We start from the raw sequence: 13,609 nt of genomic DNA, 5'->3' as shown, positions 1-13,609 counted from the left end.
TGAGTAGTATTGGCAGATATTCCTCTCAGGCTGTATGCAGGTTTCACATCGTTGATCATACAGTAAGCCTGCATGTAGCCTGGCATGTGAAGCCCACAGCAGTAAAATACCAGTAGACGTTGATCCGCAGTTAGTAGTTACTCTAATGAGTGTATCAACATTTTTTACAGTCAGTTTCTGTCATCAGCCCGTGGAGAGCAAAGCTTTTAGCAAGAAAAGCTAAGTCAGCAAAAAAGGGACAAAATGTACAAAAGTGTAATGTCTGGTTTTGTCCATCCAGCAGTTTTACTAAACAAAAATACATGTATGTACAACTTCTGACCCACTAAAAAGACCAAAAAATCTAAATGAAATTGTCAGCAGTAACATATATAATATTTTTAATCTTGGCATGTTAATATGGCAGCAGAAGGAAGATGTCTTCTCGGCTTTGTCTGATGTTTCTCACCGATATTCAGCAGTGGAAATGGCAGTAATAGGTTTACCCCAGAATGTTTTTAAGATCCCTTTCTGATGAACTCGTATCTGCATGACAAAGAGGTCCAGCAATGTGGTCCCGAGATGTTTCTGCTTAGTTTTACATTTCTGATGGAAGAAATCCTTTTTTTATTTCCTTTGACTGTGATAGTTTACTAAATATGTTTTTTTAAGTGTTTTATTGCATTATTTACTTTTTGGTCTTTTATATTGTCACATAATTTTTTTTTCAATTGAAAGTTTGTAAAAAAGATGATGTACAAAAGTATTAAAAAATATGTTAATGATGACAGTTCAGCACATTAAGCAGACTTCTTTCATTCGTTCTTAGGTGTTTTATGTTTGGTTTCATTGTCTTAATGGACTTTCTCTTTGTTACTATTGTCCTTACTGCTTTTCTTTATCCTTTCTGTGCTCATCTGTATTCCAGTAAAAAAAAAATGTGTGGTTTTTTTTTTAACTTTTAGTGAATATATTTAGCTTTGAGTTTCTGTTGCAGTTTTTAGAATTTGAATTTCTGCTTTGTATTCCTGTTATTGTGACCTTGTTTTTTTATTGTTTATTTAATGTTTGCTGGAGATTTGGTTAGTTCGTTGTGCTTTCCGGTGTCTAGTATTTGTAGCTTTGCAGTCATCCTCCTCCCACTGCCTCACTTCTTTAGTGTTTCCTTGTTTGTCATGCATTTATATCTAGGCCCATCTTAAATCCTTTGCTTGTTTCCTGTTTTACTTTGTGTTTTGTTTTCTGCATGTTCCGTTTCAGGTTTACTTCCCATCTTCCCTGGATTCCCTGAGTGTGTTCACCTGCTGTTTACTGAGTTCAGTCGTGTCTACTTTCTGCATTCAGTCCTCTATCAGTATGTGTGTATAAACATTCCTGTCATCTCTTTGTTCAGTGGCTGTGTAGTCCCTGTGTTCCTGGTTTCATGCTTGGATTTAAAGATTTCCAGGCTTTTAAATACTCATCGTTGTGTTGATTCAAAGATTTTGGACTTTTTTTTTTTTTTGTTTTTTTCAGACAATGAGGAATAAACACTTACTTTATGATTATGTGTCTCTGTATCCTGCACTTGTGTGCTCAGAAACACAGAGGTTTGCAATAAGCTGATTGTTATTGAATAAAAGCATAAAAATTGAATTCTTACTTTCTACTCACATTAATTCCAGGAAGATAAACACAGACGTTGTATGTATAGGTACCTTATCAATGATCTTCATAGTTTATCCTTAAAAATATTAAACAAAGACAAAAATTCGAATTTTATAAGTGTCTAGGTTTTCAATCATCCAGCTCATAGAGGTCTTGCACACTTAAACAGAAGGCAACTTGACTTCTTTAGGTTCTAAAGTCAAGTTGCCTTCTGTTTAGGAAATCCAGAATTTGGGTTCAGATTGAGTTTAGATTAATTACTTTATGCAGCCTGCCTGCCACTGAGAGAGAAGAAGCTGTTTAAAGTTTTAAATCTCACTGGTGTGGCTCTACTGGAAAACCAGACGTTTGTTCCTGAAGATGATCAGCAATCCAAGAGATGTCATTCCTGAGTGTGTGCAAAAATGCTTTAACTCCATCTAAATCTTTGTTCTTAATGTCTTGTGGAGGACTCCTCTAAATGTTAAGAATATGGACTGAGTCACACCATCGTCTGGGAGCACATGTCGACCATCCCCATGCACAAAATTGTAAAAATCAGTGGGTCTGTCCTGGCATGTGATTGTTTGTTTTATTTAATGGCTAAAGCTAACTCATAATGTAACACACACACACACACACACACACACACACACACACACACACACACACACACACACACAAAGCCAGCTGTGCTGCTTCAACGTAGTCCCGTTCTGTTCACTCGACACTCGAGCTCATGGTTTGAAGCTGCAACACAATTTACAAACAATCCACATTTTCAGACCATCTGGTGCCACACAAAACACAAAGTGAGGCTGAGCTGCTGTAATTATTCTCCATATGAGAATCATAACAGACCAACAGAACAACTAGAGCTTTCTACACCCAGAGAAGCGGAAGAAAAGCACTACTGCTTTCCTGTCGTGAAACCAAACATAGTGCTTTCAACTCAATTACATTTTGATGGGGGTTATTTTGGAGTGACAGACTGCTTCATGTTTAAGAAGTTTTGATACTGAAATTAGAGTGAAACATTTAAATTTTAATTCATATCAATAATATGACGAGGGCAAGAACATACAGCATATCAGTGCTGAAATCGGGAGTTTATTTTAGTTGTTTTTCTTAGAGTAAACAAAAACAACAATGTTTCGTTTGTTTTTTAGCTGCAACTTGTATTATTTTTGTGACAGTAAATCAAGGTTGCTTCTTAAGCTGGTCAAAGTGAGCAACTCCGGGCAACTTTGAATCAGAATTTGTGATTCATCACAAAGCCAGAAAGTTTCTGTTAACATTTGTTGGAGATTCCTGTGTTGAAAAAAAATCAATGAGTGGTTACTTTATTCTTTTAGTGCAAAATCTCAGAATAATTTACATGAAATAAACTTTTCTTTTATTATAAAATCAATTGAAATATATGGTGGTGGTTAGGGAAAGAGGGGCGTCTGGGCATCTCTGTTTTAAACGCTGCCCTTGCAACACCAAACAAGTGGATGGACAGACAGATAGACAGATGGATGGACGGATGGGATATCTTAATTTTAAATACATAAATGTCAAGCCATAGTTTATATACATAGATGGCTATGACTGGGAGTTGGCATTTGCTCCCATTCAATGTCATTAATAACGGCCAGTTAATCCTGAAGCTGTTAAAAAAAGGGGGGGCTTCCACATACTTTTGGCAATGTAATGGAATTTGGGTGTAAACCTCTTGTCAGGGTCATGGCCCTCCATCTCTGTCTATCGCTCTCACACACATGGTTGAGACACATCCACACACAAGAGCCTCTAAAGCCCATTGAGAGAGGAAATAAAGTCTTATTTTGTGGTGTAGATGATAAACTACCATGCATCCCATCTGTGTTTACTAAAAAAATGAAACAAAATAGTCAAATAGTCAAAAGAAAAATTCTATCCACTCAACAAAGAAAGAACAAATGACAGAAACAAAGTAAAAGACACATAAAAGGTAACGTGAAAAAAAAGAGTTATACACATGCAGCTCTGATACTCATTCCTGAAGAAATATCCGACAGCCATTCCTGCACATTTTTTTTTCCTAGGGAAAGCAACAGACTTGCTGTTATCAGTGATATGACTTATATCCCATCTCCACAGTGCACCATCTAAAAAAAGAAAGCCATAGAGCAGTGGGAGAGGGAATAAATCCCCACAGGGGCAACTCCTCAGTCTGTTACATGTCATATTATCCCAGTGGTCAAATAGGATTTCCGTTATGTGAAGGAACATATTAAGAACTTCAATTTGAGATAAGCTACAGAAGCTTTGTCGAAGGAGCAGTGCCATGAACATTTCCTAACAATGATACTTAATCATGTCAGTCAGGATTACAGCTCAAATCTCACACAATCAAAAAAAAGTTCTCAACAAGGTTTTTATTATTTATTTAACACTAAACCTTTAAATTACAACTTTTTATAGTGTTTTCTTGTAACACAGATATCAATCAATCAATTTATTTATAAGCACATTTAAACAAACGCAAGTTGACCAAAGTGCTGTACAACGTAAAAAGTAAAACGTGTTTTTGCCATAGCACAGTGACAAAACAAATCCATGTATAAAGAACACTATTTGCTTCTACAGTTATGTCAAATCACACATTACGCATTGTTTCTTGTTTTTCATTTAGACCAAAAGCTCTAGATATTGTGGAAGTGGCTAAAATCTAAAAACCCGTCTTTTCAGCACTCTCTTCAGTCACAACTGCAACTTGGGGAAGGTTAAATAAAATAAATGATTGCAGCCTGGGAAATGAGTAGCCTCACAGGACACAATTACTGGGGCTCTTAATCTGCAGTCTTTTTTTGTCAGTGAAGACAGAATAAACAAAAATGTCTCTTTTCTCTTTACTTTTGTCCAACAACAGGAATATGTACTTGTACTAGACTTTGGCAACAAGAGACGAAATTTGGCAAATGAACAGAATAAAAAATCAATTAAACAAACAAATGCACCAGAGGAATACAACAGATAAAAGAAAGAAAACTTACAACTTATCCTCTACATGCAGGAAAGGGCCACCATGTGCTGCACGTGCAGGTCTTCAATTTCTTGCCAAAAATGTCAACTCGTGATAACGTTTCACATCCAAGCATCCAAGCATAGACAACAGGAAGATGCATTTGTGCAAAGTGTCGGGAAAACTGCAGTCAACTCCCGAGCAATGCCCTACACCAAACAATGCAATGAACATATTGAACACCCAGATAACAAACGAAACAGCACAAACCATAAGATGAGATTACTCAACAACTTGCAGTAACATACATGGTAATCAACATTTTAAGACCTCTTTTTGCAAATTAAAGTGATATTTATTTCACTAAAGTGGAAAACGTCATTATAAATTTACCACTCGGCTACACTATGATGGTCAGTGTTTCTCACTCAGCTGGAAAATTCTCACCAAACCTGTGAGCGTGATGTAGTCTCTATAAGAACAGCCTGTTCTTTCCTGATGAGCTGACATTATTAGTATCCTCTGACATTTTGCTCTTCGGGCAAAAGGTCACGAGTCCCGGGCTAGAGAAGAAAACAAAGAAGTGCAGAAGGAGAAGAAAACAGATGGACGAGGAGGTACAGTAAGAGAGTCTGGAAGTCTTGGAAGTCATTCTGAGTCGGGGTGACTCTGCGTTTTATTGATTGACCCTAATATGTTTGCTAGTTCTTCTACATACACTGTCACTGCACACACAAACCTACAGAGTCACACACACACACACACACTGACAGTGAGCAGCAGTGACACGAAAAATCAATTTGCACTGCAGATGCACGGAGGCAGAGCACAGAGTTCACCTCGCAGCTTTCTGTGACACTAAAACTGACTGATCCAAGAATACACGATGAAGACAGTAAAGACACCATAAGTCAAGACTCATTTCGGATAGCTAGTAAAACCTGTATTGATGGCTATATTATTAGGAAATACACTGGGATTTAAAATAGCAACCAAGTACGACAAATTTATAGTGAAATAATGCTGAAACTCTTACATGAATAGGAAAAATGGCTAAAAATGGACACCAACCACTTTCAACAAAAACAGAACTTTATACACCAGCCACTTCTTTAGGTACACCTGTTCAACTGCTCAAGCTAGTAAACATGGTCAAGATCACCTGAAGTTCAAACCAAACATTAGAATGGGAAAAAAGGTGATTTAACTGACTGAATATGGCATGGTTGCTCAATATTTCAGAAACTGCTGATCTACTGAGATTTACCCCACAACCATCGCTATGGTTTACAGAAAACTGTTTGAAAAACTATGACTATAAAAGAAATCTGAGAGATAGAAACTGCCATATACTGATGCACTGACAACGAGCAGAAAAAATGACTTTGTTGTTGGTGAAGAGACTCTTTAATACGCCATGGCTGATAGTTTTGCATAATTCAGAAGAATGAAATTCCTCCCACAGCTGTGTTATTGTCTTTGCGAGAAGTACTGTTCACGTCATGTGACATTTTGTTCCTTTTTTGTTGTTTTTGTGACAAAGCTCAGTGCTAGAATGAAGTGTTGATTTGCTGCTGTCTTCAGAGTGTTAGACTATTTGACAAGATGTAATTATTCTGTCTCTCTGCCTGTTTGCGTCTGATATGGCCATTGTAACCTAATGCAGCTTTAACCTTGTGCACATGCCACTATTGTCAGTGAAGAGTTTGCATCTTAAACATGTTTTACTGCCACGCAGCAGCTGACAAAATTAATGTAACCGCAGGCTCAGCAGAGCAGCTGACATCTGACATGGGTGACTCTGGTTCCAAACAAAGGATTTCTAATTTGTGAAGAAACATTTCACAAATTCAGAGTCCTACATAAAGCCTTTTCACCTTGAACTGCAGTAACTAGCAACAGATATATAATAATTTAAAAAAAAATGCTAGGATAAAAATGTGAGAAATGAACCCATGACATCTGGAAAAGTTCATTCTGACTGAAACTTTTGGATCTTCATCATGATTTTTCTGTGCCTGCAGTGAACTGTGCTGTCTTTTTAAATGGACTCTTAAAACAGTGTTACTGGTATATTTTGTTTCCATTATCCCTTAAATATCCACAAAAGTATTATCAAAGATATATCATTATCCAGATAGGCCAGGTAGGAAACAAACTTTAATATGTGTGTCTTTATACTGACCTTGAACAGCATTTCCCATATGTATTGCAGTGTAAAAACAGTACAAGAAACTATTAATTTTCTTTCTCTTAGTTCCTGTGAAAACTGAAGCTATAGATGTACATCAATCTGATACTAAGATGGCAGCAGCAAAAAACAGTTTTTTTCTTACAGAGGTTGAAGCAAACAGGGGACTGAGGAAGCTCACAAAATGCACATAGCGGCACATCTACACCTACACTGATATGTCATGCCCTATTTGTTGAAGTGTAAAACCTACACTGGTTTTTTGAGTCCAAGCTGACTGACCTCGGAAGATGACATTGATCGTCCTCACTTGCTCGAGATCTTGCTAACTAGAGTGTCTTCAGCTACATTATACTCACCATCAGCAGATACTTTTTAAAGGCAAAATGTTTGTGACTATCGTGACAGAGTTGGGACAGGAAGCAGAGTTGTAGTCTTACACGCCTCTCTGCAGCTTTTCTCCTCCTGTTATCCTCCCCCAACCCCATCCCCCGTAGAGACTGTGTCAGCTCCCAAACAGACAAAAAACAAAGTGAAAATCAACAAAAAATGACTTTGACATAAAAAATAATAAAGAAAGAACAATACAGTATCCACATCTACACCTAAGAGCAAAACAGTGAAATGCAGATTATTAAACTTTAGGTCTCTCTTTTCCAAGTCTCTGTTAGTTCATGACTTAAAAATTGACTAACAAATAGATTTACTCTGCCTTACAGAAACCTGGTTACAGCAGGATGATTATGTTAGTTTACACCCCCAAGTCACACTATCAGAATCCTTGAAGCACAGGCTGAGGGGGCGGTGTGGCAGCAATTTTCCACACCAGCCTGTTAATCAACCAAAGACCCAGACACAGTTTTAATTCATTTGAAAGCCTGATGCTTAACCTTTAATGAATTACACAACAATGGAGAGTAGATTTCATCACAGTAGATGTTTTTCTGAAACTGCTGTAACTAAGTTTAAGAACATTATTCACCTATTGTTATCATCTCCAATGCCTCAGCTACCTGAACACTACTTCAACAGAGGTCGATTATCTTACTGTCTTACTGTAGCTCCTGTACAAAAGACAGGCTCAAATCAGAGGTACTTGACTTCCTGGTATAACTCTCAAATGCACACCTTAAAGCGGATAACTCATAAACTGGAAAGGAAATGGCATGTCAAAAATTTAGAAGATCATCATTTAGCCTAGAAAAATAGTTTGCTGCAGTGGTTTGTATCATATCTATCTAATAGACTCCAATTTACACATGTTAATGGAGAGTCTTCTTCAAATACTAATGTTAATTATGGAGTTCCACTTGGTTTAGTGCTAGGGCCGATTCTGTTTACATTATACATGCTTTCCTTAGGCAATATCATCACAAGGCATAGCATACATTTTCACTGCTATGCAGATGGCACCCAAATCTATCTATCCATAAAGCCAGATAACACACACCAGTTGGTTGAACTGCAGGAATGTCAAAAACATAAAGACCTGGATGGCCTCTAATTCTTTTAGAATTAGGGGTGCTGAGGAGTATGTTAGGGTATATCAATATATTGATGAGGCATTTTTAAAAAATTTTTTTTTTTAGATTTGTTAACACCATAATCTTATTTAGATTTTAGGATGTACTTAAATTGTGTAATTGTGGAAGTTTGGCTGCTTTAGTTACATTTCTTGCAGTCTTTTGTGTCTTGCCACAGCTCTTACACTTTGAATCCGGGTGGCTTTAGTCCCATTGCCACGGGCATGTTTGTTAAAGAATGTGTCATTCTAAACCATTTAGGAACCACAGCAACTCAGCCATGAAGCAGAAAACCAGGTAAGGTTACATAGTGTCGCAGAGGGTAATAGTGCATGAACGTCGCCAACACGCTGATTCAACTGAAGAGTTCCAAAGAGTTCCAACTCTGGGAATAAAATCAGCACAAACACTTTGAAAAGGGGAACTTCACGGCATGGGTTTCCATGGCTGAGCAACTATTGTAGATGTTACGTGTAGGTCACCCAGAACTTTTGTCCAGTGAACCAAATTTTATGTAAAAGCTTATTTCAGCTTTATTTATGAACCACCAAAACGTGGCAGATCAACAGGATCAACTACTCTCTTCAGCTTTTTTGAAAGTGAAAGCAGGGAACTAACATTAAGCCAGTAAATGAATAAACATGACCAGTGTCACTCTCATGCACATGAACTCCATTGTAACTGTAGTGATTTTTTATGATCATTCTTTCATAAACAAATACGATCATCTTTCAACTATTACTATTTAGTTCAAAGATCATAAGAATATATGCATATCCAATTAACATTCTGAAGTATACATGATGCTGATGGCTGCTAAATAATGCTCCCACTGCTATGTCTATGTCATATTATGTAGTAACTGCAGGTGATGTTGTATCTCTATTGTATAGACTCATGGGAAATTAGGCAAGCTGCGCAAGAATATACCATATTCTGAAATTTATCTGAGATGACTCTGTAACATAAAATGGACACTGACACCAGACTTCAGGGATTTACTTCGGTTAATACATGTGGTAAGTTAGGAACTAGGGGGATGTGTCACACCTTTTTAGGCATGAAAAGGCAATTAAGCCCTTACCCCATCCATATACTCTAGCTACTCTTACGCTATAAGAGTTGTCAAGACCATTTTCTGCTTTTAGAGAAAACATTTGTTTAAACAGAGCCACAGGTACAAGTGATGCTAATCCCCTGCCTTTTTCTGCCATGTCTGAGTGAATGCAGTGAGACCTCGTTTCTTTCAACTTTGAGGTGACTGTTAAGTTGAATATTTTCTCAGATAAATGAATCCCCTCACTGCTTCCTCATAAAATATTTTCAACATTAATGGCTTGTGATGGAAGTTGTAAATTCACGTTAAAATGAAGCAGCCATCTTGAGGTTTTGGCACTTCAATTATCCACAGCACCCTGCGCAGTACACTCTGTCATTCTGTCAACTTTAATGTTTTAATATTCTGTTTTAAAGCCTGCTCACAAACACGCACACAAGCACCAATGCAATACATACATATAGTGCACGTACTGCACCAACACAAATATTGATTCATACTCACAGCTATGCCTCAGTGACTAACCAGACTAAAATATTTATGTGAAGTCAAATGAGTGACGGTCTCATACATTTTCAAGTGAGTCTGAGAAGAGGGATAATTTAGTAGGTAATCCATTTGAGGAGCAAGCAGGCATTTGGAAGCCATGCATCATGATACTGATGTTAACTATAATATGAGATCAGCTTGATCAACACAAGAGTTACAATTACACTACTTTCATTTCACACTATTATTAGTTTTGTTTTTTCACATTTTCTTTATCCAAACTATGACAAAAAGAGTATTAACAGTAACCAGAGCATTTGCCTCACTGGGATTATTTCCACATGATGATTAAAAGCATAATTTAAAGTTTAGACAGCTGGATTGTGTAGTGGTAACAGTAGCACCTTGGGCTTAATAGGCTGGGGGTTCAAATCCTAAACTTTGATTTACATAATGGTTATTTATGCCTTCACTCATGATATTTGAACTACTTCAAGTATCATTGGTTAAGTGACCAAAATGATACAGTGAACACTCTTGAAGTCGTGGTTCAGAGTTCGGATTTATGTAACTAATAATTGTTTGCGGAAACCTGCAAATATCTTTTTTTCATGGCAATGTGTCATTTTCATGGATTTTAATGCTAAATTATTAAGAAGTATATAATTTGAGATACAACTCCTCCTGAAGCTCCCGAAAAGGAGCTGTAAATGTAGTACATATATGTTTTTACCTTTACTTTTTTTAATATATTTTTTGAGCTGACTTTGAAATGAAATGAAAGTGTTTGAGGGTATATTTAGGGTTTAAACTATATAAATAGACATTTAAAGACATTTTTTAACCACATTCGAAACTCAAGGTTTTTCACATTTCGCAGGTGCTCTAGGAAACTTTTGGGGTCGGCAGTACTGGGGGACCCTAGTCCTTTCTGAAATTAATATAAACTACATAATAAAAAAAACCCTAACTGCTTCTGTGTTCATCACATAGGAAGAAAATATGCATTTATGTGAGAGAATCCATCACATATGATGGCATTCATTCCTGAAAATCTAATTCAAATAAGAAAAGCAGAAAAAGTATCGACCAGTGAGCAGAACATAATAACTAGAGCCACAGGAGGTAACCAGAAATAAATGAGCATAAACACAATACATCTCCACTCTCAGCCCCCTCTAACCAGAAATTAGTCTTAAAAACAAATGAGCATCGGTTCCAGCCAAGAAACACTTATTTAACTTCCACTCACCGTAATTAGCTTACTCCTCATGTTCTCTTTCATTTCCTTTCTCAGTGTTTTCTCAGTTTTCTCACTAGCATCAAACTTTGCAGTATGTTGTTTGAAAGCTAAGGGCTGATTGATTGCTAGCCAAAGCTATCACTTTAGCTACTATACAGTCAGGTAACTTTAACAAAAACACTGATCACAAGTGAAAAGAGTATAAGATACTGTTACCTGACAATAGGCAGGTAACAGTATCTGTGGTGGGCGTGGAAACCTTTTTGTGTGGGGTGTGCATGCTCATCCTGTGCCCAGTCCACAGTATAAAACCATGCAGGGATTGATTTGTGAATCTAAATTGTGAATGTGAGCATGACTTGTTGTCAGTATCTTTGAGATGGTCTTGTGATAGACTGATCACCTGATCATTCTCGCACTGTGACAGATGGGATAGACTTTCTCAAGCCTTAATGAAGAAATTGGCTTGATACTTTATATTCATTCCTGTTTTTGTTTCCCTTCTCTCCTTAATAACTGTATTCACCGCTCTCATCACTATTACCTTTGTTTAATCTGCTACACCTCTACATAATCAGTGATTTGCCTACCCCAGTGTGTCTCACCAGCTGCCAACCTCCCACTTGCCTGAATGTGTCGTGCTTTTTGCAGTAAAGCAACTAGCAATTGTAAACAGCACAGTAGTTTCTTACTCTCCCATTCTTCTTGTTTTTGCCCCTTGTGATTTCCTGTGATTGGTTCGTGGACTTTGCCTGCTCTTCACCTGGTTTGTTTGCCAAAATAAAACAGGATGCAATTACACAGAGAATTACTAACAGGGACACAGACGTGGCAGAAGTACAAAATGTTAGAGGCGAGGAAAGAATGAACTAAACACAAGTAATCAAATATTAATGACCCCAAGAACATGAAGTTTAAAAATGACAGAAACCACAGGCCAAGTTTCCAGCTTAAATTTATGAAAATTTGAAATTTTGAGATATTAATCCCAAATTCTGACTCATGGATAGCAAAAATGTTGTTTTTCCGGGGCAGAAACAAGTATCCCTACTGAACCTAATGTCCTTGTTGTTAAATCAGAAATTATACTGTTGGTAGCATAGCTGTTGGAATAATTTTGGTTGTAGAGTAATGTTAAAAAACACCCGGGACTGGCCCCTTCAGAGGGTCAAAAGATAAATGTGCGTTTGTACTAAAATACACCCCAGATGATGGAGAGCCACCATCTGCCATTCTGAGAACAGAGTTTGCATTTACTGTTTGATTTTTTTTTTTTTTTCTGATCAGAATCGCCCCAATGTAAGGTTCATTTAGTGAAACATTTAAGCTCTTTCTGTGGTTATTCGCACAAAACGTAAAGGCAGCAGGACTCCATCCTCCCCACCTTCACTGCCCTCCCTCCCTTTTTCACTCCATTGCTTCCAATACAGAGAAGATAAATCAAGTGCCACGAGTCCATTGATGTGAGGGGAAATAGATGGGCCATTTGTTGACAAAACTCATTTTCCCACTTCCAGGTAATAAAGTACACTGTGTTGCTTTTTTTTCTGGCTGTAGCTGGAGGTTTGCCACCCCATCCGCCTTTCTTCCTGTGTCACTCGTTTGTCTTGACAAATGAGTGTGTTCGGTAGCAAGCGGTCATGCTGACTGAACTAGTGCACACACAAACACACACACACATCCAAACATTTATGTTCTGTCTGGCCATGTCTGAGGCACCTGGTGTAGCTGGTGAACAGGTGCGCTCTGCTAATAACCTCCACCAGACCACTGAATCTGCTTTTATTTTGCTGTCTCTATTATCCTACTACCTATTTCTCTCCCTCTTTGTTTATTCTTAACCAGAGGCATTCAAACTCTAAGCCAAAGATTTGATTCCCATTCCTCCATAATTAACTCCAGAGTTTCCAAAATCACATCTGAATCACAACATGATGAGCATATTTAGCTGTTACAAATACCAGTGTGATTAGAACAAACAGCATCCATCAGTGTCAGTACATTTCAACAATGTATATGAAGCATACATAGGAAATATCATCCTGCTCCTCCTGCCTTAACACAATTCTTTGTTTTGTTTTGTTGTTGTTGATGTTGTTGTTTTTTGTCCATGCATATCCATGTCACCTGGAGGGGTGGTTTGAATGGATGTGTAGACAGTTTACTGGTTACAAGCCATTGATCACTGCTGAAATACAAAAAGTCTCAGGAGGGGGAAGTTTGGAGGGGGATGTCTCTCTTTCTGCTGTAATTCAATTGCTAAGAACACAAGTTTGAATCCAGAGGAAAAGAAATCACTGTGAGGGCCACAGGGGAATAAAATTAAAGTTGTTTATGTATGTGCATGGGTATCAATAATAAACATCAAGCGCCACGAGAGTGCAAACCTCCACCAAGGCAGCTCCCTCTCTCTGGGCAGTAGTTATATATTGATTCATATATTAATTATATATGTTAATCTTTAAAGTACTTCTAAAAGTTTGCAGTAAAAATCAGATAAAGGTAGCATGAC

This window comes from Oreochromis niloticus, linkage group LG15 (assembly GCF_001858045.2).
Source record: "Oreochromis niloticus isolate F11D_XX linkage group LG15, O_niloticus_UMD_NMBU, whole genome shotgun sequence".
Taxonomy (NCBI): Eukaryota; Metazoa; Chordata; class Actinopteri; order Cichliformes; family Cichlidae; genus Oreochromis; species Oreochromis niloticus.
Note: the sequence above shows the minus strand (reverse complement) of the source record.